We start from the raw sequence: 27,407 nt of genomic DNA on the forward strand, positions 1-27,407 counted from the left end.
GGATGACTGTGAGGTGAGGGTGTCCTCTTTCTTTTCACTGATTATCTGCCTTCCCCAATCCCTCTTCAAAGCTCACCTTGTCACAACATGATGATCTTGCGTGCCTAGAACGGACCAAATGTCTGAGCTCTGGAGACCTGCCCAAGACCTCATTGTGTTGGATGACAGAGAAGCAGAAATCTCCAAAATACTCTTCTCCTTTCCTTCCCCTCTGCTATGATACAGGATGGATGTCACCAGACCCTCATTTCTCCCCTCTATTCTGCTTACCCTCCTTCCACAGTTCTGGGACTCATTCTCTCAGCCTTCCTGGCTCCTAACTACCTTCCCTCCCTTCTTCAGCCCTCACAGCTCCTCCTTCTTTCCATACAGATATATGCTTCCATCTTATTTCCAAAGCATAGGATTTCTGTCTCAAGGTTTCCCACCCTCCACCACCCAGTTCACAGTCCCATAGCGCTGTGCTTACAGACCCCTCCAGCACCACCTGTGCAATTTCTCTTTATCTCCCAATGCACCTCAAGCTAAGGTGAAGAGTCATGTAAGAGGAGCACAATGACAGCTTGCCTCTCCTGCTTGTTTTCTTGTCACAGCTGACGTGCCCGTCAGTGGTTAAACCCTCCTCTGTGCATTGACTGCCAGGCTGCGTCCATCAGAAGGACCCAAAGCAGGTCCTGTATTTAAACTGCAGTAGTGCATTACCCCAGACCCTCCTCAGCTGTAGAAGAGAAGCTACAGTTTGCTTCTCTGTGAATAACACTGCTGTTTACGCATAAACACATTTAACCTTAGTGCAGCTCCTCAAGGCCACTAGTTTTGTCTTTGTTTTTAAGCGAGGGGTTGGTATGTCCTGAGGCTGGGGACCCCTCAGGGACTTGTGCAAATTAGATCCCATCTGCGTTTGCTTCCTCCAGGCACCAGCAGCTGGAACCACATTCAGGTCATCCTCAAGGTTGATGCAGATTCACCCTAGAGGAGATATACTGAGGAACTTTCTAACATCACTTAAAAAAAAAAAAATCTAAAATACTAACAGAGTAGTCTAAAATATCTTACACAAAAGCCATATTCCTGTCTCCCAGGAGCATGTAATCAAAGTGCAGAGTCTTACCAACAAAGGCAGGAACCCAAATACTCATAAACTGCTTGAAATAGCCCCAGGGAGGACTCACAAGATGAACTCTTGACCCTACTGAGCTCAGTAAGAAGCTGACTATGGACTTACAGAGGGGTAGAACTTCACCCAGAGGAAACTGACCTATAAAAACTCACAGCGTGGCTCATAATAGTTCTGAAATACATGATTAGTCTTCAGAGTGATGCTTTCTTAGTACCTAATTGCTTTCTGAAGAAATTTTAACATGGCCAAATGAGTCTCATCAAATTGACCGCCTTGTAGTAGTAATAATAATAATTACATCTATTATTATTAAACTTAATTTTAATTATATTATGTCACAATATACCCGAGTATATTGCACAGCAGTATTAATTACTGCTTATAATCATGAAACCATATGATACTCCAGGGCTTTAAAATTTCATATTTTTTTACCAAAGTAAATGCTGGCTTTTTTTTGTTTTGTTTTGCTCTGAATTTTCCTTCCCTTGCTTTTAGACATGAAAGGTTCTTTAAAAATGATAGTGAATAAAAGTTGTAAAATTTTAAATACTTACAGGCTTAAGGATCAAAAAGCGGGAAAAAAGCTCTATTTCTAACCTGTTATATCTGAACTGAAAGAAGATTGTTGTTAAAAAAATACCAACCTAGGAAGAAAACCAAATCTCATTAGTTTTTAGGAGGTCTGATTCAATATTTTTTGCATGTTTGAGGTTGTGAGACTGAAACTCCTTCCTGTTTACCTGTAGGCTCACGGTGAGAAGCGAGTCTTGCAGCTGACAAAGACTGACAGTTGATTCAGTTCTTGTATGTGAAAGTGAGAGGAGTTAAGGCAAGAAGAACTTGAGTCTCTGTCCTGCAACCGTGTTTAATGTCAAACACCCTCTTCCTTCTGCATATGAAGCCATATAATAAATAGCCCTACCTTGAGGAATCACCTGAATGTTTTGGCCTCCATTCAAAAAAAAAAAGGAACTAAGCACCTGCTTACACCAAGGATTCTGAGTATCCATGTAATTTTTGTAGTGGACTGTGAAAGGATGAACATCAAGTGCAGATCACAGTCCTCTGTCTCACAGGAGCATGTCTCAGGAGTCATTATTACTGGAAATAATTTCTAGGAAGACAATGGAAGACCTTCAAGAGAATAAGGATTTTATTCATGGTTTTTATAAAACCTTGATTGCATAAAAAATTTTACAAGTGTATGTATATATAGCAGAAAGAACTGCAACTTGCCTGTTAAAACTCCCAGATAAAGAACCTTGCAAAAGTCTGTTTCTCTGCATTGCCTATATTCAAGAGTGCTTTGAATATCTCTGGTGTAAACATCTGCAGTGCAAATGCCCAGAGCTAGGTGAGACAACCCCAGCCTTGTCTCAGATAACCCAAATAGGAGGTTCCTCCACAGTCTCAGAAGCTCCACCAGCTGAGGAACCAGACCTGCTGTTGTCTGGGGAAGGAAGGAAGCAACCTGTGGTGTCTGCCTGCCCAGAGGAACCTGAACACTGTCCAAGGCAGGGTGGCTGCAAGCAGTGCCGGGGAAGGTGGTCCTAGCCACTCTTGGTACAGTGATCCAGAATACTGACCCAGGCAGTAGAACACTTTCAAAGAGAAGACTCAATCCAAACCATCACAGCTGTATGCTTGAGCTACGAATAAAACTGCATGTTGGTGACATTTCTATTTTCTCTTCCCCTACTAATATCCCACATGCAAGGAGTGACACTTCCCTCCCCTTTAAGGTTTTTAAAATAAAACACACACATGCCTAAGCAAAGAGACTTCAAGGTTGTGGAAAGGACGCATGTACACGTATGTCCAGGACTTGTTTCCTAAATCAAAGAAAAACGAGAAAGGCACAAAACACAGGTTTGGCTTCAGTGTTACAATCTGCATTGTTGGAAGTGTTTTCTTTCTCAGCTTGCTGTTTTGGTGGGGGGAATCCACTTTGGGTGCTGATCCCCCCTCCACCTGCACACAGAAAGTCCAGGTGCCACCTTGGCTTCAGTGTGGAGGTACCAGTTCCCCAAAGGCAGCCTGTGCTCCTGTCTGTGCTCTTGTGTAGAACTGGCCTTTTCTAGCTTTCAGGCTAATGACTATATATAGCGCTCAGGCTCAGAAATGATTTTCAATCCAACAGGTACATTTAGCCAAAGGACACAGGCTTTTAGGGGCAGAAGGTTTTTATGTGCAGAGAACGTAACTCCTGATATTCCAGAATGTCTGACTTTCACCTAGAGAACCTCTGTCCATAAAAGTATCATACACCATCTGTACATCACATACCTGTCCAGACTGCAATGGATGCTGCTCCTTTAAAATAACTTTTTTTTTTTTTCCCCTTGCTCTGCTGGGCACTCCAACACTGCAGTAATGTTGAGAATATTGCTATAAGTTTCTTCTAAAAATGAGACTCAGGTGCTCAAACCATTACTTAGTCATTTCTGCACTTCATCACATAAGCTTCACTCAACAGTAAAATGTACTTGGTCACAGTTATGCAGAAGGCACTGTAAATTCTCTCTTCCATGGAGGTGATCAGAGTAATCTCCTCCGGCCACCTGCATATTCTCAGTGTGAAACAGAAATCATGTATAAGGCATGGCATTAGTTGCCAAAACTGCAGTGAAAGGGTAAGATGGATTTTTTTACCGTACTTAAAGACGTTAAAAGTGAGGAAGGAGTTAATAGTTGCAAAATACACGGTCATTTCCTGAGCCCTGTGGTTGGATGAGAACAAACTTTCAACTATTTCTAATTCTTCTCTGTCATTTAAGAGGCTTTCAAGGTGCACTGTACATCCCAGAGCAGGTAAGGAGTACAGCTTTTCACTTCTTGATTGTTAATTCAAAATTGTTTTTCAGTGGAGTCAGACCTGATTCAGACTGATTTGTTCTCCCTCCTATTATTTACATCTGAAGGGAGAACAAAGTTCATTGCAATTCAAGAAGTGCATGTGTCTTTGTGCCAGATGACTATGAGCTGTAGAAATGATGAAATAACTGTATGGGTTAATAATAGAGCAATAATAATGAAGAAGTTATATTACACATATTCAGAAGTCAGAATTATTACATCAAATACTGAAGCAAAAGAGAAAGAAAACCCTTACCGCCAGTTGTAAAGAGTTCGCTCTGCACAAATCGCTGTCAAAATAAGGGTTTCTCAGGTGTACAATTTGCTTTAGTAAGGAGAGTAGTAAAAATCATAGTGTGCCTTCAAAGATATTTTTAAAAGGAGGAAGAATGACCTTCTACATATTGGGGAAAAAAAAAAAACAAAACCAGCAACCAGATAATTTTGGGCCAGTTCTATTTGTAAATTTGGACCTGATATCTATCTTTAGCTATTGCAGAGTCACGTATTGTAGTCATCCTGAGACTGTTCCTGAGGTTTGTAGCAACCAAACACATACACAGAAGTGACTGTGGAACCATATCATAGAACAATTTAATTTCATTGGGGTCTTTTGATGCATAAAAACTGAGCTTAGACAGATGGGCACCAGAAGGAAGTCTCGTAACACAGTACACTCTTGCATACTGCATTTGTTGTCTCTTAATAGGCAGGGAGAGAGACTATTTGTGTGAAGATTTTTTTAATAGTTCAGAAACAAGTATAAAATAGCCATCTGTAGGGAAGTTATTGTAATGAAGTGCTGTCGTCAAGTTGCTCTACAAAAAGTGAAATTATACATGCTGTGAGGATCCCTAAGTGAAGCTTTACACTGGAGATTCACATTTTTGGCATTTGCTTTTTATCTTTTCTCTTTTTTTCTAAGTTTTTGCTTGTAATCAGTTTTAATGTTTGGACGTTGGCTCCTTGACTGCGCTCAGTGTTCAGTATAAACGCTTTCTGGATTTTATATGTAGTGGCTGGGAAAATCTAACCGGGGTTTTCAAAAGCATTCGTTAAATCCCATCAGTGTTTGGATTTGATTCCCAAATCTCCTTCATCTTACTTGTGAGATTGCTACTACAGTAGCACCTGGACCTCTGTATTGAATTTCCCCCTTAAAAGACTCTGAGCCACAGAAGTTTTGTCACTGCCATCTACAGTTGAGGAACTCGGGTGAATCCCAGTTGAAGCCAGACTTATGTCCTGGTTTTCACAGTTCCCCAGCTCAGGCAATCTGATCAAGAATCCCAGGTCTTCCCTTGCAAACACCTGTACTTCAGTTTAGACATGGCCAGACAGGTGTCACCACTCTGCTAGGGAAGATGCTATGGCATGGGTAGGAACACTTGTACCAGCCTCAGTCTTCTCAGTTTGAGTATTGATGCTAAGCAGTTTGCTGTTCCTTACAGATCTGTGTGCTCTTAGCTGCTAAATATGTGCAGCCTATGCTACAGCTTGCTAGATGAAAGCTGGATGAGGTGTGCCTACCCATCCTGCAGTCACGTTTCCCAGATACTGCATAGACACAGCTCAAGCGATAGAACTCAGCAGCTTTGTGTGGGAAGAGCAAACTGAACCCAGGCCTTCCCTCTCACCAACGAGCAGCTTACCCATTGATTCTGTCTTCGCTTTTTAACATCCCTTCAAGTACATTTATTGCAAATGGCCTCTGGTTGCACCAGGAAAGGTTCAGATTGGATATTAGGAAACTTTTATTCATGGAAAGGGTTGTGAAGCAGTGGAACAGGCTGCCCAGGGAAGTGGTGGAGTCGCCATCCCTGAATATGTTTAAAAGAAGTATAAAAGAAGTTTAAAAGAAGTATAGGTGAGGTTCTTAGGGACATGGTTTAGTGTTAGAGTTAGATTATGGTTGGACTCAATGATCTTGAGTGTCTCTTCCAACCAAAATGATTCTATGATTCACCTTCTGTCTTTCAGGATGGGTTTGGGTTCAACTCAGATGCATCTGCCTGTGCAGACAATTTTGATCTCACTGATGACTGCAAGTGCAGAAAAGACCAGCTTAGGTGATTTTAAATGTTTGCCCTCAGTGCTTTCTTTCAGCATGAGTATCATTCTTTGGTGTGCAAAACGAGTGTACTCCTCCGCTCTCTGTTGGAGGGAGGTGTACATTTTATGTCGTGGCATAATAGGATGGAAAAGAAACAAGCCCTAGAAAAAACATTCCTTGTATGATAAATGTGGTCTCCTCCAGTAACTGCTGTGTTCTGTCCGAGTGGCTAGAGGCGACAAACCCGGCAGCCCACAACCCAGCCTCAAGATTTATCTGTGGTGGAGTCGCTCTGCACTGCTCAACAATGAAGAAACACTAGGATTGTTTCTCAATGCATTTAAAAATGTGGTGGTGTTCTGCACACAAACTGCCACCTAACAACTTCACTTCATATTTGCATAGTTTCCAGATAAAAAATTGTTTTGAAGCAGAAGTCCAGAGAGCTTCACCACTGACAACCAAAGTTTGCAAAGCCTCCAAATGGACAGAAAGAGATTTTTCTTATCAGACCGATTTATTGACACTGTTCTCACAATTTTCACAGCATGCAAAATGAGCCTGAAAATCGACCTCTCCTCTGAAAAAATGACTTTATATAAATTAGAGTGTTTGGCCCTTGACTACTGCCTCAAAACTTCATGGGTGAAATGAGCCAATTTTAGAAGTAAATGTATTTGGGACTATTTTTTGGGCTTGTTTACTCTTACTGCCAGCTCTTAAATAAGAAGGTCAAGCTGGTGTTCCTCCTGGGCTTATTATTTCTACACAGGAAACCTGAGAGAGACTCAGCCTGAGAGTCAGTGTTGCTATTTTAAATTAGGTTTGAAATGGATAATATAATCCAATTTTTGTCTAAATTTAGGAGCTAATCAATAGGAAATATCCCACAGTGTTCATTATCTACATCCTTTGAATCTGGTAATGTCAGTTTGAGCTGGTCTCTTTTCAGATATTTTTGATTGGCAACCTTCTGTCCTTACCGAAATTTTCCATTGGTAGTCTTATTTTTCAATTCATTTTCCAACTAAAGCTAAATACTCAGACAGAGAGAGAGACATCTATATTCACCTCATTCAACAGCTCATTCTTTTTAAAATGCTGGATTTTTGCTCTCGTTGATACTGTAACAGAGAGATTCTGCCTTTTTGCGCACAGACTGATGAGGGTCCGAGAGTTGTTCAGGTTGGGGTGAGGCATCTATAAGCTTGGTCATCAAGAGCTGCACATTTTTGTCACATTTTCACCCTGCTGCATGAGGAATTCAGGCTCAAAAGCTCATGAATTGAAAAGAATTTTACCCTCATATCCTCACTCTCCCAATTGCTGATTAAGCCTTCAAATAACAGCAGAAATTACACACCAGTACAGTCATGATGAAGTAGCTAGAGTTACTTACTACCAGATACACTGCACCTGACTTAGATCTGCAAAATAAGAAGAGAAAATATCAAGTCACCAAAAAGTATGTGTTCCTTTATCTTCTCTTCATCTTCAGATGTGGATTTTATACATCTTTATTAATCCTGCACAGGTACATTTTACAGCTAGTGAACTTTGTTTTAAAGCTATGAAAGGCAGTGTTATCAGTGCTTGTTACTGTTCAGCATTATCTTTAGATGTGTTCCTTTTTAAAAAAAAAAAAATTGTTTGTAACAACTGATTCTTAAAAGATTTTTTTTTTTTTAGTCATTTCTGAAGCTCTTACTCATAGAGGAAATCTGATCTGCTACAGCACGGAAACATCAGCGATGACCATGGCGAGACAAATTCCTTAGGGATCTGCCTGTAAGTCTGATCAACGTTTCAGATGAAAAGTTTTGCATTTTCTTTGACAGGATGTTACACGCAGAGTTTAGCTGTATGAGGCAATTGCTGAAGCAATAAGGGAATATGCAGGAACACAAGCCTCTTCTTTGAGTAAGTGAGTAAGCACAAAGAAAGGAATAATCTTGCAAAGAATCTTTCTTTTTCTTTTTTTCTTTCTGTTTTTCCCCCACAACTTCTCAAAAATATGATCAATCTTTGGGACTCTCTCAATCATGCCCAGTTGAAATACTGTTCTTCCAGGATCCCGGGTACACTGAGTAGACCCTGTTTGTGGGCTACAATAGTTCAGCAGATGAAGGCTTTGTGCTTTTATTACTTCACCTTGTTACAGTCAGGCAGTGCAGGGAGCGAAGGAAAATCTTCCTGGAGCACAGGGTGGTGGCAAGAGGTAGGGTAGGAAACAGTAGATAAGCAGAAACAGAAATGGTGAGGCAAAAAAAAAAAAAAAGAGAAGAGGAAAACTTATAATATGAAATTGAGGTAGACAAGGACAGAGGACCATGTCTGAACAGTGTTTAAGGGCAGAAAGATGGACTTTGGGTTACATGCTACAGATGATGTAGCAAACTAAAAGAGGGAGATTCAGGCTAGACATGAGGAAGAAATTTTACACAATGAGGGTGATGGTGAAACACGGGCCCAGGTTTCCCAGAGAGGTGGTAGATGCCCCATCCCTGGAGACATTCCAGGCCAGGCTGAATGGGGCTCTGAGCAACCTGATCTAGTTGAAGATGTCCCTGCTCATTGCAGGTGGTTGGACTGCATGGCCTTTGAACGTCCCTTCCAACCCAAGCTATTCTATGACTCTGTGATTTTATATAAGTGAGTTGTGGAGGACAGTATGATGCAATCCTTCAGTAATTTTCCTCAAAGAGTCTGGAGAAAAACGTGAAATATCCAGGTCTCAGTAACCGAAAAATATTCTTCAGGTCAAAGTAGGTTTGTCTGCACCCTCTGGTGGTCCAGACAGAAAACACATTTTTACCCAACTAATTTTGCATTACATGCGGTTGCTAGTTCCCATCATAGTCTGGTCTTCAGCTTATTTGACACATCTGTAACAGCAACTCTTCTCAGCCTCTGTAATATGATGGCTGCATCCAAATTCTTTTTTGGGAATGGTCTTTGGTCTATGATAACTCCTAAACCACACAAGATGGTTGAGTGTGGCCCAGAGTTGCTTGAGAGAGGGAATCAGAACTGTGTCAGAACTGTAACAGCCCAAGAAAGTGAATTTCATAGCCTAAGCCTAGGTTCTGACAGCATTTAATTTACTAATATTGACATACTCTTTATCTAGTAACAGCTCCCTTGTGCGTGTGGACTATGGTATAGCCCTCAGTCATCTAAGATAACAGAAGAATAATTACATTACAGAAGAATAAATCAGCACACACACACACACAAAAAAAAAAATCAATCAACAGTCCATTCAGAGGGAAACCGTTGCCTGACTGCCTGGTCAGCCACGATCTACTTGCAGCTGGAAGACACAAGCTAACTAAGCAGTTGGACTGCAGGAAATTACAAGTAGCCTCATGATTTTAGTGGCTGAGTGATGTCCTGTGAAATCAGGTTATGCCTTGTGTGATGCTGAGAAAAGGGCATCTCCATAAGAAATGGATACATGAGAAATGTCTGAAATGGAGGTAGGGTGGAATTTCAGAGCTTTGCCTCCAAGTGGGGATGATTCTCATACAGACTTTGACTACTAGGAAATTATACCCCGGTAGTTGTGTCTCATAACACAAGATTGCAGTACTTAAGATAGCAGTACTTAAGATACTTAAGGACAAGTATAGAGCAGATATCCAGTTGCAATTACAGAGCAATTAGATTTTGACAGGACTGAGAGAGCTGGGCTAGGGCCAGTAAGGAGCATGCTTAAAGCACATCAGATCAACAGACTTTTTCCTTTAGAAATATAAATGCTTTCTTTTCAAACACAGTCAAGGATGAGGAAATAGTGTAACTCCTCCTCCGGGGCACACTCCTAGGAGAAAGAACATACACATTCAACATTCTCTTTGGAAAATACCTAAAGCCTTATCCAGCTCCTTTCTTGCTAGCTGGCTAGTATGCTGGCTACCACAGTCTGGGCTGACTTTCACCTGGCCAGCTGAAGCGGGAAAAACAAGCAGTGGCCATTGGACAAAAAAGGAGCAGATGCCTGAAATATTGTTCAGGCAGAAGGAAAAATACCTGATCTCTAGTCCCACCTTCAACGACACTATTTCACGCTGAGTAGTCACTGAATGACCCCAAAGGCCAATCTAAAGAGTAGAGACCAGGCCCTGTCTACTACCTTACAGATTACTCACCCTCTCACTAGGCTAGAGAATATCTCACCCTCCTGCACAGTGTTTTCATTTTTTCCTCAGTTGTCATATCTATAATTTTTTGTTGTATATCTTTGATGTGAAATATTGGCAGTACCGAACAGTTTTGTGGTTAAAACAATCTCCTGCTCAGATAATAAGTCCCATGGTAAGACTTGGGAGGCAACTTGAGGCATTTATTTCCTGACCTTAACCGCTACTCTATCATTTAGTCAGGGAAGGAAAGGGTTTCTCTTCTATCAATCATCTTAAAAGACTGAAGCAAATCATATTCAGTCCCCAGAAAGAAAAGGCAACAGGGAATCTTCATAAAAGGAAACTTCATTAGGAGGTTCAAGGCTCAGGTCTCCCAGTGGTTTTCCAGCAAAAGAAAGGATGTTCTGTGAGATTCACAGAGATTCACAAAGATTTTTTTCCAAACTCTCATGTTTCTAAGACTCATCCATAATCTCCTCCAGATGACATGTGTGTAGCATGTGAAGAGTGCTGACTTCACACTGTACCTCATAATTTTGCTGACTATTTCAGATCTCATTCTGAGACACCTAACAATTCATTAGTGCCTTAATCCTTTCACCCATGTGATGCCCATCTTACAGAGCCTGAAATCCTGTTTCAGATCTGGCTTAAAGGGGTTAAACTTTCAGAAAAAGACATCAACTCTGAGTTCCTCATTTTCAAATGCTTTTTAAAAGACACCTGGGTCTAACTTGCAGAAGTATTGAGTACTCACAGATACAGATATAGTCAACAGAAATGTGACTTTGAAACAATAACATTTTATGTACTGCTCTTGGAATGAAGTCCTAGGAAACTCAGGGCCCCCATTCCTCACCTTCCTGTTTCTAATATGAGGTTAAATAATCTTAATATTAGAGGAAGGCTGCAAATAAAAGGTTTGTGGTTCTTCTTGAAGCACTTTGATGCTACAACGCTGGACGCCACAAAATTATCTATTTGTTATTGAGGACAAGAGTTCGAACAGTGCACTCTACGAAGGACATAGTGTCACTCATTGAACAATTAAGATAAGATTCTAAATGTTTCTGATGGAGTATTTTGCCTTTGGAAAATTGCTGGGAGGGCATTGGGCTTGAACTTGTCAATTTTTCAGCCAGGTGACTCGTAAAGTTTCTTGGGGTTGATTTGCTGTCTTCAGCTGGTTGACTTCCAGTTTTTCACTAGTGAGATCATTAAACAGCAAAGCAACCAAGGGAACCTGCTGAAGAAATTCTGGCTTCCAGGGTCTTCAGCTGTTTATTTGTCCAGGCTGCTAGAGCAGTAACCTTCCTGAGGTATGTAAGTATTGTGAGTATTTTGACAAGGAAGGAAAAGACAAGATATTTTCATAATGGACATCCCCCCTCCCCTCAATCACAGGTCCCTGTAAAGTTGATGATCTCAGTTATTCAGTGCTTAAATAATCAGCGCAATGATCAGAGCTGTTGTGGTCATTAGAAATAAAGTCAGTCAAAAAGTTTGCATCTTATCCATGATTGCAACTAACAGGAGTTGACTGCAAGTACAAGAATGTGAAACTGAGTTAAGCAGGACCAGGATCAAGTCCTTAAAATGAACTAAACATTGCTTTACACAATGCATATGACATCTCCTTATGAGCCAAATTCACGACCTAAATCTGTACGTGCTTGTTAAAGAAAATATCTGGAACCCGTCTTTCACATGAAGACATGCCTTCTCAGTCATTCATTTCTCCTGTGGGACATAAAGATAGCGTTAGCACCTCTAAGAAGATGAAGAATGACATTTCCTGCTAGATGTCTGGCTTTAGCGATCTCAGCAATTTTCTTCTGTGTTGATATGTAACCTTAAAACCTGTTCTTGGTGGATGAAATAGCCTCAAACTTATGACTGAGATGTTTCAAGTTCAGTGTATGTTAAATGTTCCAGATTTTAAATAATATATACTCGTAAAAGCTTTTTTTCAGATTTTTAAGTGAAAAGTTTTCTATCAACAACACTTCTCAGAGAAACCAACAGGACATGGCACAGTTTTACAAGTTATAGTAGGCTGATAGGTTTGCTCAACTCACTTCTATTCCTGCTAATATTTATGTGCTCTCTTAAATGGGTACATGAACCCCCATATGATAGAGGCAGAGATCATAACCAGTCTGGAAATCAATAACATAGATGGTTGGTCTATCCTCAGCTTGAAACTGTTTACACTGAGTAGAGTGGATTCTAAGCACTTGCCAGTTTTTGCAACTGCAGTGCTGCAAAAGTGAACTTCGAAGTCTCACAGCAGTGCTTGGGGATCACTTTGTTTTATGGAGAACATGAGCAAGTGCAAAAATTATTCCTATGCCAGTTAGCAGTAGAAGAGCAGAGAGACACAAGTTGTACTACAGAAATATCGGCTCCTTTGGTGGTGCTTACTCTTCTGGCGGCTCTAACTTGTCTCTGGCACTAGTGTAGTCACAAGTGTAGAAGAAAAAATAGGTGTTCAGAAACATCCTTGCCTACTTCTAAAGAGCGTGGGGGTATCTGGGGATTGACTTCCTCATGTTTGAAATAAAAACCATAGTTTTGCAGCTTGCTATTGTCAACAATTTCACAGTTCAGACTAGCATGTTACAAGAGCTATAAATGCTGCTTTGTCCTCACCTGTCTCAGCAAAGAAAAATATTCTCACCTTATATCATCGGCTTAAATTTTTCTAGTAAATTTGAAAAAAAAAAAAAATAGTAGAGGTTTGTTCACAAAGCACTGGTGAGAAATTAAAAGTGTGTCAGGCATTAGAAACAAAGTTATGCTTCTATATCAAAAGATATTTTTGTGTCCGGCTGTGGGCCCAGGAGAGGAGAATGTACTCTTCTCCTGTTCACTGCAATGGAAGATACATACATTCATTTGGTCTCGGCCCGTTAATATTTCAGTCTATCATGTTGAGTCAGGCAGAATTTGGTGTAGGATTTACAGACTGTTTTTTATAATCACATTAAATATTCTGCCATTTATTCTGATCTATGCTTTTATTGCTTTGATCCCAGGATGGGTGAGGGGCATTTTGAGCAGTTACCATGAGACTTACAATCATACTCTCCCAAAAGGGGAGACAACACCAACAAGCTCTCTGGTGGTTCTGTGGGCAGTAGCAAACACTATCCTATTTTCTTACTACAATTCTGTGACTTCCAGTGGATTACTATGTAGTGAAGACTGTCGTTATTATCGTTGCACATGTCCACAACCTCCTCCTGAGTTATTATGGCCATGACACACAGAAGATGTTATGCAGCTGCAGAAATCAGGGAAAGGAACTGAAAAACAGTAGGTGGAATTATAAATGTCTGAATCCCAGGCTTTCATCCAATTGGCCAAATATTTTTATGCAACACACAGAAATTTAGTTAATCTTGGGACTTACACCCTTTATCAAATTTGACTAGAATTAACTGACCCATTCATGTTCAGTGAAGGGGAGGGGAGGGGGGAAATGTGAACATAGACCAAAGATTCTTTTCAAACAAAGCTGAAAGGCAGCTAAGCTCAGTAGTTGTTTGGGTTTTGTTTATATTCTTGCTTCTAAATTAATGATAAAGTGATGAAGTAGAAGAGTTTGATGCCTCCTCTGGCTGACAGTCACCCAGGACTCCCACATCCCCTTCTGGATTCTCCCACATCACATCCTTGCCCTACAGATGAATCCACATGCCCATCCACAAAACTTCATTTGTCAGATAAGAAGGTGGACTGAAAAATCGGAGTCTTTGACTTTTAGGTCCAAGCAGCCTATGCTGTTTCTGTGAACAGCATTGATTGACTGGTTCAAACTATTGCCTGCCCCAGCATCTTAGTGTATGTCATCCCCACAGTGGTCTACAGAGACCTGGTCTTCATCTTCCATTTCAGTAGCCCAGCGCCATTGTGTTGTTTTACTTTCTTCTGAGAAGAAGACAAACATAAAATCCTTCCCTGAAATAGATTCATCTGCACTTTCTGTGTCAACATTAATACTGAAATGTTCTCCTAGAGAGAAGGAGAAATGCACTGTAGAGACTGCCCCGTGGGTGCTTGTTTCCTTTTTCAAGGTCTGAGCCAAAGGTTAGTTTTCTTCATGTGTAGCCATCAAAGACAATGAAGATGGACAACTCACAGTGACACTGGTAAATAAAAATCTTACAGACTTCTACGTGCTGTCTTATTGCTTCATGCACAAGTGTTAAATGGGATTACATAGAAGAAGAAAGTTAAGCTTGCAGCAATTAAGCTATTAAATAGCTCTGAAGGTCAAGATGAAATATTTTCAATTTTATCTATTTATTTATTTTCTGTTAATTTTATTCATATTCTTTTCACTTGTGAAATAAATTAATCCAAAACTATCCATAAACTAAGTCCTTTTCTGCAACGACTCACACTGGTGAAACATGGTGCCGTAGATTTTGGCAATGATGTCCTATGTACAGACAGTTACAAATAACAGTTACAAATTTTTGAACACGCATCTGTAAGACACAGCGACTTGAGTGTTAGAACTTTTTTCTCTGTATTAGGGCTACAAAGATTGTACTGCTGCTGTATGACTACTTTGAATGATGAAAAATGACAAGAGTGTTTTCCCAGTGGAGAGACAGCCAAATATATATTTTTTTAAAGACAGCATAACGTTCTTAGATCAGAATTATAGAGTATGTAAATGTTCTTTGCAAATCAGTATTTTTCTTTTCGACACTGACAGTCTAGCTGTCCTTAGTGGCAAACCTCAAGGTAAAGTACTTAACTTTGTTCTGTTTGATATATTTTTGATCTAAAATATCTCAAATGAAACAACTGGGTAAGGGTGCTACCCTACACTGAAAGGGTTTGGAAACCAGACTTTCTTCTTGATATTAGAAATAGTCCACTCATTTCCTGTTTCAATCTGGGTGGGTGAGAAACCTGTATTTGTTCTTTAGCTAAAAATGCAAAGTTTCCATGTCTGAGGTTCCAGTTATAGTTTCAACTAGTTCTGAAGGCCAGTCCCCTACCATCCCCCCCTCAAAAAAACCCCAACACCTAGTCTGGGGCTCTTCTGTGTTGTTTATACACTCTTTAAAATGTTATCAAGTCTTTTTTAACTTTTTGTATGCTTCAAAGCAGATTGTTTCAACCACTACTTCCTTATTTCTCCTCCCTTCCTCTTAACTCTTTAATATACAATCTCTTAGATATTCTTACTTTCCTCCTTCAGTTACAGTCTATGAATAAGTTGATATATGCATCTTCCCAGCCAACTGGGAGTATGGAAACCATGCAAATTTTCAGGTAGCTTCTCATCAGAAAAACCAGACAGGGTTGAAGAAGTGACAACAGTTTGTCAGGAGTGGGATTTTGTCAGGCTTATACCACTGAGAATCTTACCGTCTTCTCATTCATCCTTGAAATAGTGTTTTATTTTGATGAGCTTGCATCACACATTGCATTGGATGTATCAGGATTGCTTGCTACCTGCCATCACACAACACTAAAAATGACCTGATCACCTGCTACTTCCCTCAAACTCTGTCCTTCGCAGTGATGCCTCCGCATGCCCACTTATACGAATTAGTCATACCAGCAATGACAGGATGTCACAAGAGATAGCTGAGGTCTCGTGCTGGGGTGAGGAGGTGTGTGTAAACTACTCCATGTGTGTCCCTTGAGCCTAGATCTGTTAAGAAGCATTAGGTTAGTCTCCACTCTGAGGCCAACCTGCCCCACGCTGTAACTTTGTGAGTTCAGCTTTCATTTTTATCAAAGTCATTTTCTCCGGCCTTAAACAGGGGAAAGCAGGTTCCTAGGTATCTCCCTGTGTAATTGCTCCTCTTATCCATAGTAAGTGTGGTAATTGTAGTAGATAAGTACAGTCAGTGTAGCTGTAGGATCTTTATATTGTCCTTCTCCCATCCCAGCCTGGCAGGGGGGCGGGATACATAAAGGACCTCATCAAAAGAGGTGGAACAAGTGGAGCCCTATACCCCTGTGAGCTGAGGCTCATCATCCTTCTGTGAACAGCCCAGGAAACTAGGCATGTTCATGCAACAAGAAAGAGCCCTACTTCACTCCTGCCTGTCAGGAGGGAAAGAAACACGAGTACTCAGCCTGGTGGTTTGCAGTGAAGGCACCATAATGACCTGCCAGACTCATCATCTTGCACCCTCACAAGTCCCTTATATCCAAACAGCTCTATCTGGGAGAATGTTACAAAAGTTCAGAGCTGAGCCAGGTAGCTTTTGTCTGATGAATGTCTGTCCTAGTCTACTGAGACATGATATATGGACAGGATATCTGTCCTGAAGGTGTTTGGCAAGGGAAAAATTAAAATGTCTGTGGACACACCATGATCTGGGATGACTGGTTAGCTGATTGAGCGATGGTACAGTATGGGATACCTGCCAGGGCTTTTGACCTAGAGAAGAACTATTGGGACTGCCACAAAAGCAGGAAAGGCAAGTACTTTTACTTTGCTGCTGAGGTTTACAGCAGGCAGCACAGACAATCTAACAGGGTGAGGCCATGCTCACCACAGGATGATTTAGTTGCACAAGCCAAGGAGGTTTTTCTGCGAAAGGGTCACAATCCCAGAAGGCAGAACAAGGTGAATGTGCATTTGTGGCTCACATCAGATGCTCAGCATCAGGCCTCTGCATGTTGATATGCCTGACATATTGGTCATTCACCCCAGCCTCACACTAAAGGATAAAATATTTCTTCACAAGTGGAATTTCCAACATATGACCTTAATGCTAGCATTGAAAAAAAGGCTTTAGGAGCCTAAATACTCTCTTGTCACTGTAAGTGCTAAAACTCAAGTCTGAGATCTTTAACTGCTCCGTTTTTACTAAGGGTGCCCAATATCAAAACTATGGAGCCCTGTCACTAACTGGTCAGAAGCACGTATATCTTAATACCCCACTCACACCAAAAGCCTGAAATGATCCACGGTTGTGGAGTGGGTAAAGACTGCTTCTTGTGCTGTATCGTTTTGAGGACCGAGTATTCCATAAATAGTCAAAGTACTTATTGGAGGCTTACTGAAGTAGACCCTGCATGGGATACAGCCAGAAAAAAGGTGGAAATGCCATAAACTGTTTAATCCTCTGGATGCTTAAATCACTCTCTGCAGACTGAGGATGTTTATCTAATCTAATTAGAGCCAACCATTATTGCATAAATGCATTAACCACCATGTCAGAGTTATTTATCTACAATTTATCTTTACCACTGCACCCAAATCTGTTCCAGTTTGCATGGTGCAACTGGGATACAAAGACCATGGGTGAAAAAATGACTGTAGTGTTTTGTTCAGTACCTGAGAGGAGAAGACACCAAAATTTCAGTTCCTATTTCAATGTAGTTTATATGTTATATGAAATGACTGATAGAAAATCTTGGTGGGAGTTGTAGATTCAAATCTCATCACTCTGAAGAGAGAAATTAATTAATATCTCCCCCATTCATATTGAGTGGTTCTTGGGAAATGTGAGCATTACTGTTGTTGCTGGTTTGGATCCTTCTATATTATTGTGAGATGACTGATGCAAGCATCTTGCTTCAGGAGAAAATTTGGTCATATTGTATGGTTGTAGCTAGAGGTCTCCTGGAAACCCTCAGCAAAGTGCCAAAAGCTGCTACTTTCTCAGGAACCAAGGTGTTTCCTGTTGTCTAGTTTTCTTGCTGCTCAATGTCCTGGTTTTCTGGATCTCATTCTAAAGTGCCCAATTGTGAGCTGATGAGGTATGAGACAACTCAACTGGGGCCATGAAGACTCCTGGGCAGGCAGGTGCCTCTGTCTACTTGAATTTCTACAGCCTGGGGTAGAGGAAGTGTGGATGGTAGATGCTCTAGGCTGTGTCTAAGGATTTTCATTCTATATTAACTGCTTCTAGGTACTTTTTGCTTTCCTGTGTCTCTGTCTTTTTTGTGATTAAGCAAAATTAACCACAATCGCTTTCTACACCCAGTTTCTAAAGAAACTCTTTTAACTGGTTTTCAGCTAAACTGTGGCTTTCTTGAGCTTGACTACTGACAAGAACAAGACATCAGAAAACCCATGTACAAAGTCATACCCTGTTTTTTGTGATTTGAGGTATTCAGTTATTTAGGAACCTGTTGTAGCCTGCAGTTTGTGGAGATTTTTTCCACTTAGGATACGTTGCATTATTATAATTTTAGGAAAACAAACAAACAAACAAATCTACCCCACTACCTGCAAATAAATAATTTTCTGGTTTTATAATTGATTTGGGAAGTCTCATTATTTGGATATCACAATTTAAGCACAAGAAAGTGCTCAATTTAAAAAGAAAAATATCTGAACACATTTTTGATACATACAATCCCTTGAATATGGCTTGAAGTAGACATTCAAAAAGATGACACAAAAACTCATTCAAGAGTTTTCTGTCATAATTTTAGATAATTTCATCAAGTTTACTGCATTGTTTTAAGAAGCCACTGAAAGGTTTGTAGAGGTTATAGCATGAGAGATCTTGATGCCTTGTCTAGGAAAAGCATAGTTACAGACCATGAGAACAAGTCTACTGACTCCAGTAAACTAATGTTAATTAATTGGATTAATATTTTCTGTAAACCGGGATACAGAACACATCTAACTTCTTAAGGTATTCTAGAAAAGAATGGAAAATCTTCTAAGTAAAAGCACAGTCTATTGCAGCAAGAGTTTTCATCTTAGAATAAGCAGGCAAGTGTAGTCTTTACATATTGCTTCTTTAGTTAAAAGCAGCTACTGTACCACCAATTTCAAAAGCCGCTTGTTCTCCTTATAATGCTTGGAATACTTACAAAGAAAGACTCTAATATTCCTGAAACCATCATCAATGAAGTAACTGAGTAGTGCAAATATATTAGCACACACACACACAAAAAAAAAGGAAAATTAAATCAGAGTAGGAAAGTGACTTTTTAAAAGGTATCGAGCAAGTGAAAGAGAGAGCACTAGAACTGAAGACAATCTGATTATCATCCTCAAGGAGACAACTACAGTCTTATCAACTCTCAGAATAGTTCTGCTTCTTAATCATCTACCTCTTGTTATTGCAAGGAGGCTTTTTCACAAAAAGATACAGAGAAGTTGATAACGTTTTCATTTCCTTATTGACATGGCTTTCTGCAGGAGTGCAGAACCCAGCACTTTGGAAGTGCTCCTGGAGTGCCAGAGCCATCCTTTTCCATGGGCATGCTCAATAAGGTGGATCCTTACTCTGATCTAGAAAGTCATAGCGTTTTGCTTATTGTGCCATTTCAGAGAAGTCACTGACATACTGATCTCCCAGTCAAAGTATCGTTGCTACTTTTTCATGGATAGTTTTGGCAGCAAGAGAAGAGCTTGATTTTGCTTTTGGTTTTGCAGAAAGATTCATGGAAACCAGTCAGGAATGCTACTGCTAAGGACTGATTCCTTAAAAATATCTGGATGCTTAATTCCTTTTCAGGACTTAGGCCAAAATTAGCATCTTTTCCAAACATTGTTTTGCTGCAGGTGCTTAAAGAAAACAAGAAAAAAAAGGCAATAACTATGACATGAACAAAAGCCAGACAATTACATGTAAACTAGCTAGTTCTCAGTCTTTGCTTCTACCAGATTCTGAGTTTGAGTATAAAAACTAAGAACAAAGCAAGAATGAAATATGATCCTATTATCCTTGAAGACAGCAAAAGATATTATTTCAGCTATAATTAAAATACAAATGGCAACAACAAGGAGTTGGCATGTGATGGGACCTAAAAATAGGAGACTGGTATAAACACATGTTCAGCCTAAAAAGTAGTCTGTCTTGTGATTAGTGTGACTATTTCAAAATATTTCCTGTTGTGATCATATAGCCTTAAAAAAAAAAGGATAGGTTTTAGCTGATTAATTGCTAGGGGTCTTATCTTTTTACTAGTCTTGGTAAAAGCAGGATAGATTTATTTTACTTTACAGAAGCAGGCAAACAAATCTAAATAACAAGCTTCAGTTTTTCAGGTAGAGTAGTTTATAACATGATGTAACACAATGGTCTAAAACCTATCAGACTATACAGTGCTAACACAAGTAACTTTTATGTGCAGTTTATAGCATGTCTTAGAGGTAATATCTAGAGAAATGGTGTAGGAGTAGTGGGAGGTCTGAACTGAGGAAACCACTTTTGAAATTTGTTTGGTTTTTTGTTGGTTTTTTTTTTTTGTATGTGTGTGCATGTAATTTTTTTAAGAGTTTCAGAGAATTGAAAGAGGAACCTGCACTGAGCAGCTAGTCCTAACTTGTACAAAACTTTCCCCACATCATCTGATGAAATGTCTTTTATCATTGCACTCTTATCTTTAGCATCTGAGATGCTAGAACACTATGGTTTTCATCACCTACATGACTGGATGGATGGTTCTAGAAGGGGTTATGAGGGCTCTTTTGTGAAAACGTGATACACAACTTTTACTAAAACCCAATCCTCAAGAAAATTGATTTACTTTAAAGCTCAAAGCTCTGCTTTCCTTTACTCCCACTCTTCCTCTTTGCACATGTGCATGGCTACGCAGCAGAGCAAGAGACAAACACACAGAAAAATAAAGGATACTAAAGCTTCTCTCATTGCCTTTATGTTTCTATAAAAGCCTTGCTGAGATGTTAAAATAGAACGGAATTGGACCTGTTTCCTTCAGTCCTCTGAAGGAGCTTCAAAACACTGTTTTTTCCATCACTCGCTTGCCAAACCACATCAAACCCCCCGCGGGCTGTAATGCTCAGTGACTGTCACAGGCACCGGTGACTCCATCTCGCACACCCTGCCACCCTCTCCATCTCCTGGCTGATGCCACATGGAGGAGCAGTCTGGCCACCACGAGCAAGTGGAGAAGCTGTGCCCTGGCCCTAAGTGATTTCGGCAGGGCTGGGAAGAGCATAGGCTTGGCAGGTCTGTGGGAAAACCCTGAGATGGCCACGAGCCTCTGAGCTTCCCATGAGCAAGCATGAGCCATAGGTCCCAAAACAGAGCTGGGAACTAAGTACTGACAATAATTAAATGACCTCCACTATTCTCAGAAAGAGAAGTGAGAAAGTAGTTGGTTCCAATCTTCCTTCACAGTGGGCAAGGGGGACGGGTTGTGTTTTCAAATGCACCGTCCCATCTCTACTCCCAGGAAGCTGGGTGCATCCTTGGTGTTTCAGAAGAGAAGGTGGCTGCTGTGGGGGCTGCAATCGCATTTCAGCCACTGCCAAAGCATCAGGTGCCTGTCATGGAAGGTGTTCCCAGAGGCAATTCTTCTGCCAGATCTATGGCACTACAAGAGACTGAAAAAGGGAACCAAAACTTTTCAATAGGGAAGCCCTCACGAGAGCTCAGTTTTCAAGCCGGCCGTTTTCTACCAAGTCTCATTTCTCATCAGATATTTCCATGTATTATGCATTTATTTGGGGATAAGAAGTTGTATTTTTACATTATATCAATGCCAGTAGATTAATCAGCTCCAAGGAAAGGTTTTGGGCACTGGAATGTGCTTCTCTGCACCGTTAGCTCACAAGAAGGCTCCTTGACGCAGATTTGGTCTGTGTTAACCAATTTCTCCCCACTGGCTCCCAAGCAGGGTTCAGCAGCCAGGACCATCGCAAGCAGGCAGGCTGCATGCCATCGCCTCCTGAAGAACCCTGACAGTGTGGGCAGAGGCTGTCCCTGGCCAGCCAACCTCCACAGTAGAGAATGGTCCCAAGTGCACGTGGTATATTAGCACTGAGTAACACCCAGAATACAAACTAAGGGCTCTCTCTATCTTCAGCCAGAGCAGCTGCTCCTCTGGGGACAGGAGGAGGCGTATTTAAGAAAAGGGATTCTTTAATGATATTAGAATTTCCTTTGGTGTTTCTCCAGGACCTAATTTTGTACAGGTGTAGCTCAGGTCCAGGCTCACCAGTAGGCTCTTTTCTCTGCTGGGCTTTGCAATAATCCAGCTCTGATTGTGCCAATGGCCCAAAGCGACAGCTGGGACAACCTGTTGTGTATTTTCCAGCCAAGCACTTTAAGAATCCAGAAATAAAAGCAAAGTAGAACCTCTGTCTCCTTAGACATATCCACTAAACACTGGTAGGGTCAAACTTCACACAGAGACATAGAATATTATTTTTTTTAATTAAGCAGCTGGACTTGTAGAGATGAATTTGCAAGAGGCTACAGGCCAAAGCTCTTGGGTGTCCTGATGGAGGAGCAGCAGACCCCAGGTTGTTGTATCTGCTGCTGCCGAAGCTCAGGATGACAGAGGTCTGAGTCGAGAGCTGCTTCTCCTCATCTTGCAAAGAGCTCCCTCTGGATCTTGAATGGATGGTTTCCATGAAGAGTTGCACTTGTGGGTGCCTGAACACACACATCACACCTCGGTGCATTTTCCCAGATTTCTTGAGGTACTTGAAGGGTTCTCTTATTTCCCTACTTTTTGCTCTCACAGCTGTTTTTCTAACCCAAGCACATCGCTGCCACATTTACCACGTTCATTTTCTGACTGATGAGAGAGTCCTGCAGTTACAGCCTTCAGCCCATGGAAATACTGTCTCATTTGTTGATGCAGCTGAATTGTTTACTGGATATGACACAAAGTTTTCTGTGATACAATAGTACCGATCCTTCAGAGACATGGCCTATTTCGACAGGGCTATACCAGTGTGTGCCTTGGACATATCATCCCCAACAGTTACTTTCTTTCATCAGACTTCTTAGATGCCAAATTAGGTCAGATTCACAGCTGAAAACCAGCGCAAGCTGCCTCAGCAGTTTTACAATTTTTACATATCTGCAGAGGCACAAATATCTCTTGGGTTTTTTTTCTGTCTGTCTGTTTTGCATGATCTGCTTCATACACTTCACACATAGAAACTGTTTGTCTTGTTCCTTCCTGGACTTTATTAATAACTTTTCCTGTCCTTTTTCCTAATAATACAGTGGATTTAATAACATTCCCACCCCTAAGTATGTGTCATCTTGAACTATATGCTTTTCTGTGCCAGTTGGCTTTCTCTAGTCTTTTGTTTAAAAACTATAACCTTAATGTCTATTAACAGAAGCCTTGCCCTGTTTTGGTTTCGGGTAAAACATATTTTCCTGAATAGGCACCATCTGGACAAAATATTTCATCCATTCTTAGTACATTTATAAAATTTTCCTATGCATCTATTTTCAAGTTACACACTGAAGCTGCAGGAGTGCAGTAATATTTCAGAGCATGTCACTTAGATGTTTCTAGGGCCCCTAATACCTCAATTTTTGCCTCTAGAGAACTGTCTCTTACTGCTCTACTCCTATTAGTATTTTACCAGAGCATAATTGTACCAGTTTTGAAAACTACCTTAGAGTTTGTCTTTACATATCCCATGAGTTTCACAGTCTTCATCTCCAATGGGCTGTCTTCACACAAACTGAAGTATCTATAAAGCACATGATCAGCTCCCCAAGGGCTAAAATGTATGTCTTTTTATCAGTTGATATTTTACTCTGTGCCACTGAAGGAACTTCCATCTGTAGGAGCTTTTTCTCTAGCTTGCCGTTCCTCTGCCAGTAAATGCCTGTTCTCCTCAGAAAGGCAGGGGCTGCTCATCTGTGTTGGGACTGGTTCTCTATGGTGTGCTTGCAAGTTTCTTCATGGTATTTCTTTTTTTTTTTTTTTTTTTTCCTGATTATTGCATTCATTTTACTGTATTAAAAGGTATTAGCAGAAAACAGGAGGAGTTTCATTTAGTTTTCCTTTTAAATGGTTCAGGTGCAGGGAAGAGTGGTTGTTTTGTCATTTTCAAGTGCTAGAGGGTAAGAATATTGTGTTTTCTCTTCCCCCACCTGAATTCTCACTACGGCCCCTGTAGATTCATTTTAAGATCTCATGCCACCCAGGGGCCCCCTTCTTGTTCTGATAAAACCATACACTTTGTTTGAATTTAGATCCTAGCCTCTGCTAGACCTCAACTAAACCTCAATAGTTTGATCCACAGCCAGCAGATGATTAATTAAGGGCAATTAATTAGCTGCAACAGTGAGTGGTACCTCACTAAGGACTGGGTCACACCAGACCTTATATATATAGCCATGTTTGGAATCACCTTAGCTCACATTTAAAATATGTGGCTTTGTTTTCCTGTCTAGGGATTACGCTAAACAGATTTTTAAAAACTAATGCAGTTTTGTGTATTCGTCCTTGTCACTGCATTTCAAAGACTTAGCATACCTTTCCAGGTGCTGAAATTGTAGGCATCACCTTAAAAGGAAATTCTCTTTAAGACTAGCTGAGCTCTGGAGCCTGCATTTTTCTCTATAGTGTTTCAATGAAACACTGAAAAGTGAAATTCAAATTTTAAATTCAGTCTGAGCAGTTTTTTATATTAGGACTTGGAGCTCCTCTACTGTAGGATTGTTTTCCTTTCATGTAAAGGTTTATCCTACAAACACTTCATATGTAAATAGCTGAAATTTCACATATATAATATTATATCAGTATATTATCGTAATAATATCTCATACACAATGTTCAGTGTGTAAGTTGGATAAATAAGAATTCTTATCTGTCCTGGTGATGGCTTCCCACCTCTCCTTTACTTGGCTGGTGTACCCTGTCCTGAGGCAGTGCCTAGGTCAGAATCATGCTAAGGCTGCTCTTATCTCATACCAGCCTGTGCTGCTTGATTGTGACCACCATTTGAAATATCTCATCTGTGTTTATTTACCTTAAACATATGGACAAGCAGACAAGACAAGCAGACAACTCATGGCAGAGACAAAGTAGGACATAAGATGGTAGTATATTGGATGTAGTATAGCATATCCTAAGAAATAGTAATTAATATTCTTTCTCATATGGTAATCTGGAGCTATTTTGCAAAACTTTGTCCCAGAGGGGTAAGCAACTTTGTCTGTATGAGTAAGACCAAATACATAGAGTGGCTGGTGAGATATGAATTCATACCTTCGCTTCGTAAGAATGTGTTTGCTTGCCTTAAAAATAGCAGATCACAGATTTACGTTGTAGAAGAGACTGTGAGATACAGACTGTTCACACATGTAATACTCAGTATTAGCTCTATTAAGACACAGCTAAATGCCAAAGTCGTAAAAGTTATAGTTAAGAGACTAATTTTGAGTGCATAGGTCGATAAATAACACCCTTCAAAACACAGCGTCTTCACTTTCATTATTTTTTCTCAAGATGGCAAGATTCAAGTAAGGATTTGCAGAGCATCCAGATATCTTAGGGCATTTTGCTGTCAATGAAGAGGGACTCAAGTAAAGCCAACAACAAGCTGTCCCCATGTATTTTCTGTTGGTAAAAGCAGAGACTAGCTCCCGCAACAAAACCAGCTGCAGAATACATTTGACTTCTCTCTGTGACTTATTTTACAGGTATCATTCATATAATAATATATCAGTGTATATCTTGACTATACATAGAGCATCTATGTACTTTTCAATGCAGACAAAAGTATGTCAGACAGGGATAGAATCCCATTTTTGCCATGCATTTAAGTTATCTAAGTGTAGTGAGGACTTGACAGGAAGACCAAACCCTGAATATGAGGGCACCTGCAGTTTGGTTCAGCTGAAGAGCTGAAATTCAATGTGCTCTCTCACCTGCACTCAAGGACTTTCAGAAGAATCAAACAATAGCAGATGTGGTTTCAGGGTGCTATTCCTGTTGTATCTGTTTGTATTACCATGATAGCTTAAGTAGTCACAAAGAAACTGAACAAGCGTGAAGCTTTTGTTAGAAATCTTTTCCTTGTTTTTTCCCCGTTTTATAATCTCCACTTCTTGTATGCTACCAGTCATAATCCTAAGTGGTAACAAGTTGCCAAACAGAAGAGAAGTCAGGAAAAAAGTCTTCACTCAGGGGAAAAAAAAAAAAATAATGATAAAAAATTATACTGGCTCTTTCTTTTTCCTTTGCATGTAACACTCCTTTTAAATCTAGGTCATACAGTTTAGCTGCTTGTGTAGTTAGCTGTTTGTGAGGTTCCTGTTAAATGTACATTGTGCCCTTGGGTACATCTGCTCAACACTGTTCAGGCATGTGTGAATTTATACCATACCTTGTGGAAGCCACAAGCAGCACAGCTGCAGCTATTGATACTCAACAGTAGCCCTGAGCTTTTGCAGAGAAGACAGCTTTTGGTCCCTTCGTCACATGAATGACATGAGTTTGCATGAGCTCGGCCAGGGTGACCTGGCTTCTACCTACCAAGAGCTCTGAGGTGCTGTACACACAATAGAGAGAGCTGCCTCAGACTTTGGTGGGAATTGCATGAATATAAGACCTGCAGGACTGGTCCCAAGATAAATGAATCCATCTGGGCTCCAGGGCAGTACAGCCTGTGCCCTATATTGCTTCTCTCAAGAGAGATGCAGGTGACGTGGCTGTACTAGTAACACATGCCCTGATCATAATCTGACCATAACTAGAAGGCAGAATCTGCCAGAGCACCCCAAGATCATGGTTTGAATACTATTAACTGATGATGGTAACATTGAAAAAAACAAAGAAACTCTCTAACAGGGAATCACAACCACTCTAAGACCATATGCATGAGCAACTGAACATCACTCAGGAAAAATACGGTGATATATAGCTCAGTAATATGGCTACAATACAGGGTTCACATTCTGAGCTGTGATGATCAACAGCAAGAGAAATTATGCAAAGGGAAGTGTTGTGACAGTGCAGGATTTCTCATGGAGATCACCCAAAGTGAGCCCCAACCACTCCTCCATTCAGACAAGGCTGGGAAGGATTGTCCACAATGCTAGAGAATGAGAAGACAACCACAGAGCTCACACATTTCCCACTGCCTTGGATTGCACACATTGCTACCTACTGGCCCATTGTTACCCTGGGCACACCCCTCCTGTCGAAATACATGTGGTCACCTGTTTTCAGTGGGTTCAGACAGGGTGTCCAGGGGAATGAGTGAACACAATACGAATTCTAGCAGCCCATTTTTTTTGTATCAAAGCCTTCCAGTGACAGGCACAGTTTGACACAAAGCAAGGTTCATTCTTTCTGTACATCTAGTTCTTTTTGCCCTTTCTGGAGCAGAGAATCAGGCATGCAATAAAGCTGCCATTTGCATGTCAATTTAGCTCTTACAGAGCTCCTGGTCTCATGTATTTTTCAGCCCAGACTGTTTTCACTAGTGCTGATGTGAGAATCACTTCTAACTGCTGTGCGAGCCTGAAGAACATCCAGTCTGCCAGGAGTT

General features: G+C 40.6%; 1 protein-coding gene across 1 annotated transcript in view; it reads left to right on the forward strand.

Annotated features, from left to right (window-relative positions):
• Positions 1–3,885: 3,885 nt before the first annotated feature.
• The window catches only part of P2RY8 (P2Y receptor family member 8), a 37,728-nt gene continuing 14,206 nt past the window's right edge, over positions 3,886–27,407 (forward strand). The window contains exons 1-2 of the mRNA XM_065844670.2: positions 3,886–3,934; positions 7,722–7,820. The gene's annotated coding sequence lies outside the window, so the exon portion shown is untranslated. The remainder of the gene's footprint in view (positions 3,935–7,721; positions 7,821–27,407) is intronic.

This window comes from Patagioenas fasciata, chromosome 1 (assembly GCF_037038585.1).
Source record: "Patagioenas fasciata isolate bPatFas1 chromosome 1, bPatFas1.hap1, whole genome shotgun sequence".
NCBI classification, from domain to species: Eukaryota; Metazoa; Chordata; class Aves; order Columbiformes; family Columbidae; genus Patagioenas; species Patagioenas fasciata.